This window comes from Cynara cardunculus, assembly GCF_001531365.2.
Source record: "Cynara cardunculus var. scolymus isolate 2C chromosome LG 12, CcrdV1, whole genome shotgun sequence".
Taxonomy (NCBI): Eukaryota; Viridiplantae; Streptophyta; class Magnoliopsida; order Asterales; family Asteraceae; genus Cynara; species Cynara cardunculus.
The window spans coordinates 4,316,524-4,324,920 of record NC_037539.1 but is presented as its reverse complement, the minus strand read 5'-3'; the positions used below and the strand labels follow the sequence as shown (position 1 = coordinate 4,324,920).

General features: G+C 33.5%; 1 non-coding gene across 1 annotated transcript; it reads right to left on the bottom strand.

Moving 5' to 3' along the window:
* Window positions 1-5,156: 5,156 nt before the first annotated feature.
* LOC112523976 lies at window positions 5,157-5,314 on the bottom strand. The gene has a single exon (XR_003070309.1). It is a non-coding gene; the product is annotated as a U1 spliceosomal RNA (small nuclear RNA).
* Between the last annotated feature and the right edge of the window lie 3,083 nt (window positions 5,315-8,397).

The window sequence follows — 8,397 nt, the reverse complement described above, 5'->3', positions numbered from 1 at the left end:
ATTCAGATATAGGATGAAATCGGATATGGATGAAACCGTTTAGGGATGAACGGGTTTAAAAGTTTTTAAGAGTTTTAAGAGTTTTTAAGAGTTTTTAAGAGTTTTAGTCAAATGTTTTATAATATAGTATAGATATATATATTATAAAATTATATATTAGTGACGGGTTTGTGGGTTAAGCTACGCCTAACCCAATTTCGACCCTCTTAATTGGCAGGTTGGTAGATTGACGGCTTGACGGTTGGGTTTAATTGGGTTGTTAATGGGTTGTGGTGAAAATGTATCGTGGATTGACAGTTTTCTATGCACCCCTAATTGTGGGTGGGAAGCCGACAGTGACAAGACCGGTGTAACTGGACCAAAATACTAAAAAGACATGCTTAAGGAAATACTAAAAAGACATTATTTTTAATATAAAATATATATATATTTTTTTTTTAATGCAAAATTAAAAAAATACAAAAAAAACTAATATACCCTTAAGTTAACAAAGCTATTTAACAGAAGACTGTTTGAGGAACTAAAAGTGAAACAAAATGACAACTACAATAATCAAAACTGTAATTAGTTTAAAAAAGGGACGAAAGTTGCTAAGAGGTGGCAACCATATGGACCAAAAGTATAATTTACACCATAAACTTATTACAACACATTTAGGGTGTGTTTGGCATTGCTTATTTGAAACAACTTATGTTTTTCTACAAAAGCACATATCAATTTATTATACCGGTTTGACACTGTATAAGTTGTTTATTCAAACACTCAAAAGCACTCCTTACCGATACCACACCGGAATAAGTCAATAAGTTGTTTTTATAAGCAATCTTAGACACCCCTTTAGATCAGATGTATAGATGTTTGATTCTATAAAGTAGTCTCATAGACACTTTAGATATATTTTGATAACCCGATTTTTTTATATTGTCTCTTGAGTTTTAGCGTTATAAACATTGGTGTCAAATTAAACTTCACAGAATAATATTTTTTGTATAACTTATTTAATTCAAAACTTGATTATAATTAAAAAAATTAATGAAAAATAAAAATAAATATTTAATTTCTTATAGGTAGAGTATTTCTTTGGTGTTATTTATTTTAAACCGTTAAATATAAAATACAAGTCAAAATCGATCCATTTTCAAAATAAATGAATTAGATATTTTGCCTACAATTTTGACTAATCTTATTTGCGAATTTTGACTTTTGTTCATCTATCACTTGCAAAATAATAATCACTCGTTTTTCTATTAATTTATATATGACTCAATTATTTTATTTGCTAATACGAAGTACGGACAAATACATTTATTAAACTGATGTATATATCTTATTATTTTAATTATATTATGAATGATTATTATCTATACTATATTATAAATCATTTGACAAAAACTCTTAAAAATTATGTTTATGCATAAAGTATTGTTTATTAATGTATAATACTTAAAATTCAAGATTACAAGTAAATTGTGCATAACTACAACTTATTACAGTTTCATGTTTGAATTCGTGTAACTAACTATAGATAAACATAATCTAATAGAGAATAAACATCTTATTTTAAAATATAAAAAATCTAAAATATAATTATGATAATGATTGAGTTCTAACAGAATACTTAATTATTATATTTATAAAAAATATATTATTATACATAAATTAAGTTACTTCGTTATGTTAAATTAAATTATAATAAAAAAATTGAATTAAAAAAAATACACAAACAAGAACTTTTAAATAGTTAATTTGACACTAATATTGATATTTTTTTTGTAAATTTTATATGATATTTTCAAATTTATATTTTATTCAAAAATAGAAACATTATCGCTTTTTCAAAACCACATAAAATCGTATTATATAGACATAGATAAAAAATAAAACAAAACCCTGAAATGGAAATGTGTCTCGATGCATTACACGAGTACACTTTTAGTTTAACTTAAATTGTTTAGGCAAAAAATTGATTACCTGTAAGATGACAACCTTAACAGAACCCGACTCCAATGACACTGATATGAGGCGGCATTTTTTTGGCTCGCTTAGGGGCTAAGGTTAGCTGAGGGGATCGAACTCGGGACTTGTCTTGTATTTAGGTAAAGTCATCCTACCTCTTTATCAACTAAGAGGGTGTTTACTTGCTTATCGCATCTTACCATATAAGAGACTCTTATTCCGGTAAGAAGTGATGTGTTTATCAAACAAAATTGAAAGGCTTTTACCAAATTCTATTGCTGACTGCATCAATTATCTGGTAAGAGGAGGATACCTTACTTACCAGAGTCAGAGGTGACCAATCCAATATTACCTAGACACCTACGAAAATTTCCGTCGGAAGTCAGTGATCGATTTCCTATAGAACCCATCAATATGTTATTAAAATTAAATTTACACTAATTATAAAAGTCCATCGAAATCCGTAGGAAAATCTTAGAAATTTTTTTACGGATTTCCGACAGAATCCATCAAAATGTTATTAAAATTAAATTCTAAATTAATATTATAAAGGTTCGTCGGAAATCCGTAGGAAAATTCTAAGGGGGCGTTTGGTTCGTAGGATTTCGACGGAATTTAAATGAAATGGAATGATCAATTTCGTTGATCAAATTTCGTTCAGGTGTTTGGTTTCCACCTATGGAATGGAAATGAATCCCACACATTCCTCTATTAATGAATTTGGTCATTCTATCACAATCGAGAAGGAATTCAATTCAATTCATTCCATTTTCTCAAAAAGACAAATTACCCTTATCTTCCTTATTTGATCTGAACTACTGACCATTGCCGACCACCACCGATCTAAATCATCACCAACCGTCGCCGACCACCACCACTATGAACCACCGTCAACAACAGCCGACCACCCCCGATTAAAACCACTGTTGACCACCATCGATCTGAACCACCACTGACCACCGCTATCTGAACCACCACCGATTTGAACCATCACTGGCCACTGCCGAGCTGAACCACCGTCGGCCACCATCGATCGGAACTACCACCAACCACCGCCCCCGCCGACATGGATCCACCGTTGAACATCGCCAACGGAACCGCCACCAACCACCGTCGATCCAAATCACTGTCGGCCACCACCGATCACCATCAATCTCAACCACTAAGGACCATCGCCATTTGAACCACCGAATATCACCACCGATCTGAACCATCGTTGGCCACCGCCAATCTGAACCACCACCGACCACCACCAACATGAAACCACAGTAGTTAGATTTCAGTTTCAAATTTTTCAAAAAATAGTACTTTAGTCATTTACCAATATTACATTCCAATTCCATAACTACATTACACGAACCAAACAAACAAATCCCAATTCGTTTAACTTTTATTCTCATATCTGTCAACCAAACAGATGGTCAAACCAAATAACATTTCATTCAAATGCTTTTGACAAATTTCATTTCATCTTAAACCATTTTGCCACCCCTACAGGTTTCCGACATAATCAATCAATATATTATAAAAATAAAATTTTAAATTAATTACAAGAGTTTGTACGGAGAACCAATTGACAAAGGTGCCGATGTACGAACCCTTTGATTAATGGATTATTTAAGAGTTAAAAAAATTTGTTAATTGACTTCTATAAATTCTTCATCCGTTGATTAATTTATATAATCGTTTTTTTATGATTTTCTTCAGTAATTTATTCATCAGATCTAAAAATTTCCTATTTTTTATCATCCATTTTGTCATCGTTATCAAAAAGCAGCCATTTCCTCTTCAGCTTTTTCAGTCTGAGACAAAAAAAAAACATTTTCTTTGTTTTAATAATTAAATTATATAATCGTTTCTAATGATTTTCTTCTATAATTTATTCCTCAGATCTAAAATTTCCTATTTTTTATCATTCATTTTGTCATCGTTATCAAAATGCAGCCATTTCCTTTTCAGCTGTTCCGCTCCGAGACAAAAAAGAAATCATTCTATGACTTTGATTGTAAAACGTTTGTCTTTTTATTATTATTTTAATGGTTTGTTTTTATTATTCAATTGAATTTATGATTACTTTTTGATCTTTGTTTATTTTTCTTTAAAATGTTTTTGGGAGCTTTTTTTTAATATCTGATGTAAATGTGTGTTTTTTATTCAAAAAAGGTAAACACACATGTTTAGGGGTCGTTTAGGTAAGCATTGTAAGCGTTTATCAAGTTACTTACCTTACCTGTAGAGTATGGCAATGACCAAAAAATCTTATCTGAATTTTCATTAAAGTTTTTGAACGAGTTTCATTAGATTATGAATGTTTAGAATGGTGAATGGTGGTCGGTGGCGGTGGCGGTGGTGGTAAGTAGTGGTAGTTTGGGGTGGTGGGTATGAATGTTCTTGAATTGAAGGTGGGAATGAAGAAGAATGGTAAATAGATCAAAATGCCATTTATGTAAGGGGCACATGATACATTTAACGATGTTATCTAACCTAGCATTAAGTGAGGGACTGGTTGGGTTTTGAAACATGGCAAATAGACCACTAAAGGTTTTGTAATTTAAAATTTTGATAAAACAACAAATAAGGAATTAAATCCCTAGAAAGTCCGCATTTTATTACCTGTAGTGGCAACCTAAACATCAATACACAACACTTCAAACCTTTACACAAGTCAATAGCAGGGACGGGTATTACTAAAACCCTTCAATTGCTATCTCCAAGGTACGAAAGACGTTCCAAACGTTCTAAATCTTTCTTGTGCATCCAACTAGCACTCAACCCGTCATAGTGTCACTAGTACTATTCCCCACTAAGGACCTGAAGCGGATGCCGACAAATAAAAAAGGTTAGGTTTAACGCTTAATGAGTTTAAGCAGTTTTCATTATTAATATACAACGAGGAGGCACATATTTAAGTTTGTAGCATGCATCAAATATATCATTTAACTATTAAGATGTCAAATAATATTAACTAACTTTTAGTTTAATATTATTTATTCTGAAAATAACAAAAAAATATGTCCAATTAACCAGATCATACAAAAAAGAAAGGAAAAAAGAGCACCCTAGGAAGCAGCGTCAGACATCATTGTAATAAATAACAACATATTTTACGTTTTTTTCTTAACTTGGTTAACGTATTTTAAGAATTAAAAGAGATAGAAGCACGAAAAATGTTGAAAACCTTCTATTGGATAGGGGGAGGGGGGTCACCCGCAAGCACGGACCGACACTATCAGAAATTATGACATAGGCTCGACCACTTGGGTCGACCTCTGGTAAACACCTATTCTAAGTGCAATGGGGGTCATCAACCTATACCATGAGACTTTTGATCACCTACTAATGTAGTCCACGGAAATGAGTTTAAAGTTGTACGAGTTTTTTAAATAGGTTTAGACGTGGCTACGACCTATAAGTTTCATTCCGTTATCAATGTGTGACAAAAAGGAGCTTTTAACGATCGAGAAATAAAAGCTTTCCTAACAAAATCACCCAAAATTAAGAAGATTATTTTTCTCATATTTGGAGAAATCTTGAAAATTGATTAAAGATTTGATTAATTGTTTTTGTTTTACCTTTTCGAACTACAAAAGATGCTCAAAGTCTCAATCCTATCAAAACCACTCTTCCATTTTTGGGCCGTTGTTGTGCAAAAGAATAGTCGAATTTCTTTAGTTGTCGTTTGTTTCCATCACCCAGAATATCTAAGGATGGTGATTTGCCCCGACCCGGTGGGGAACCCGGCTCACCCGACCCCGAACGGGGACGGGAACTGTTGCTCAAACCGGGGTTGGGGGCGGGGCCGGGGATTTCCGGTAGACTCCAACTAACGGATATTATTCATGGGGTTTGACAGAGGACGAGATGTTAATCCCCGTATCCGCTAGGGACCGGGGGCGGGGGCTGTTACTAAAAACCGGGATCATGGATTACAAAACCCACCTCATCCCTGTTCTGTTGCCATGCCTAAGAATATCTGTCCATAAAATCAAACAAGTATTTATTGATTTCAGTATTTATCAATTTGTATCAGGAAGGAGAATTTATTTCTCCTCTTCATTCTATCCTCATAATCAAGCAATAAAATTGATTTCTCCACTCCATTCTATCCAAAGTCCAACCTTTATTATGTTATAAAAGATTTGTTGACTAGAGGGAGTTTTAGATACAAATAATGCCAGTCATATAATCATAGAAATTAATCTCAACCGTTCATCTAGTCTAATAAATATCTAGTTTCATAAATATATTAATTGTTTCCATAATTAATTATCTCAATTGCTGAAATATTTATTGAATTCTAATGAATAGAGATGTAAATCTGAAAAAGTCTACAACCTAGTGAGTGTGGCCAAAATGTTGGGGGGGGACTAGAGATAGCCAAAAACTGGTCCAGGTCGGGCCGAGCCGAGCCCAGCCCAAATCAGTCTCGATCTGATATTTTCCTTATGTAACTGGTCACGTAGTAATTGATACCGGTCCCGACCAACAATATTTGGCCCATTCTCCATGTACAAAGCCTGGTCCCTAGAACCGGCATTGGACCGGGCCCAAATCGGTCCAATTTTTAACATATAAAAAATCATGTTTGGAGGTTTTCTTTTTATGGATAAAATCTTATTTAAATACACTTTAAAATATCTAATTGTGTCATTCAAAAACACTTTAAATATTTTCTTAAATCTTTTTTATACAAAAACGTTATACATGGTTTTATAATTACGAGTTTTTAAATCTAGTATTACAACACTTGGGAAAAAAAACACTTTAAAAAGAACTTCAAATTTTTGATTAAAAAAAAGTTTGAAAATCTTGTAGAAATCGTGGAAAACATGATATATAATTTATAAAACTTTTTTTTTTAAATCAGACCTATGTACAACCTGTCCCGTCCCGATCCTATAACTAGTTTCGGTCCTTGAATTTTCCAAAAAAAATTATAACCAATCCCAAACTACCGGTCCATAATCGGTCCTTGTAGGTCTAGTCCTAAGTCGGTCCCGGACCATTTTGGCCATCTCTGATTAAGGCCCGTTTAAAAAAAATTACTAGAATAGTCTGATTAAGCTTTAAAAAAGCTAAATATACCTTTTTTCAACCTCAAAGCCTTTCCGTTCCATGCTTGAAATAGAGATGGCAAAAAACCGGTCTCGGGTCGTTCCCAATTGGTCCTCACTTTTCTCATAACCGGCCATAACCAGTCCCGGCGTAACCGGTCCCGGTCGAAAATGATAGGACCGGTATAGGTACTTCATAACCGGTTATGGGCCGCCGGTCCCGGTCCCGGTCCCAACCGGTCCTTGCATTAAAAAAAAAAAAAATTTATTTTTTTAATGATATATATACACTTTAAAAATGCGTTTTAATATAATTAAAATTACGTTTTCTTATAAAAATACATTATAAAATTATTTAAAAATACATTTATTTATAAAATTATTTGAATTTTCGGGCCGGGCCGGTCCATAGTCGGTCCGATAACCGGTCCCGATCGGTCCCGGTCCCACGAAACTACCAAAAACCTCAACCGGTCCCGGTCCCGAGCCGGTCCTTTGTCGGTCCCGGTCCTCCAACGGTCCCAGGCCGGACCGATTTGGCCATCTCTACTTGAAGACTTTCTTTTCTTTCAGAAAAGACAAACTTAAAAGGCCCAAGCCCAAACTTGAAAAAGCCCAATTATAGATATAGTTTCAAGAAATTATTTTTGATGTACGATTGTTTAGTGATGACCAAAAACCGGTACCGGGTCCCAAGATTTCTCATAATCGATTATAACCGGTCCCGGTCCCGTTCAAAAAAGTTGAGCCCGATCAAGCTTTATTGTAACCGATTATGGGCCGCCGGTCCCGGTCCCAGTCCCAACCGGTCCGGTTATTAAAAAATATTTTTTTATTTTATCTTTTGAATGATATATATTTTTAATATATTATAAAATTTGTAATTGCGTCACTCAAATACACTTTAAAAATACGTTTTATTACAATTAAAATTTCATTGGCTTACAAAATACTACGAGAAACCGATAATTGTGAACGTTTTTTTGCGTTTTTTGTGAATCGAGAACTTGATATGTAAATCTCTCAACCAATACACTTATATATAGTGTTTATAAAACAAAAAATACAAAAAAGGACAAAAAAACAGCTACATTTTTGAAAAACCGGGCAGTCCATAACCAGTCCCATAATCGGTCCTGGTCCCACGAAACACCTCAAATCCATAACCGGTCCTAGATTCCGGTCCTATAATCGGTCCCTGGCCGGGCCGGTTTGACCATCATTACGATTGTTTAATAGAAAATTGGTTTTTGGTAATTGCTAATGTCATATCAATATGTTACATATACTTTTTTGATTTTTTTAAAAAATTATGAATAATTTATCAAATGAGATTTTAATTATAGAAAAATATAAATGGTCTGATAATTAATTAATATTAATAAAA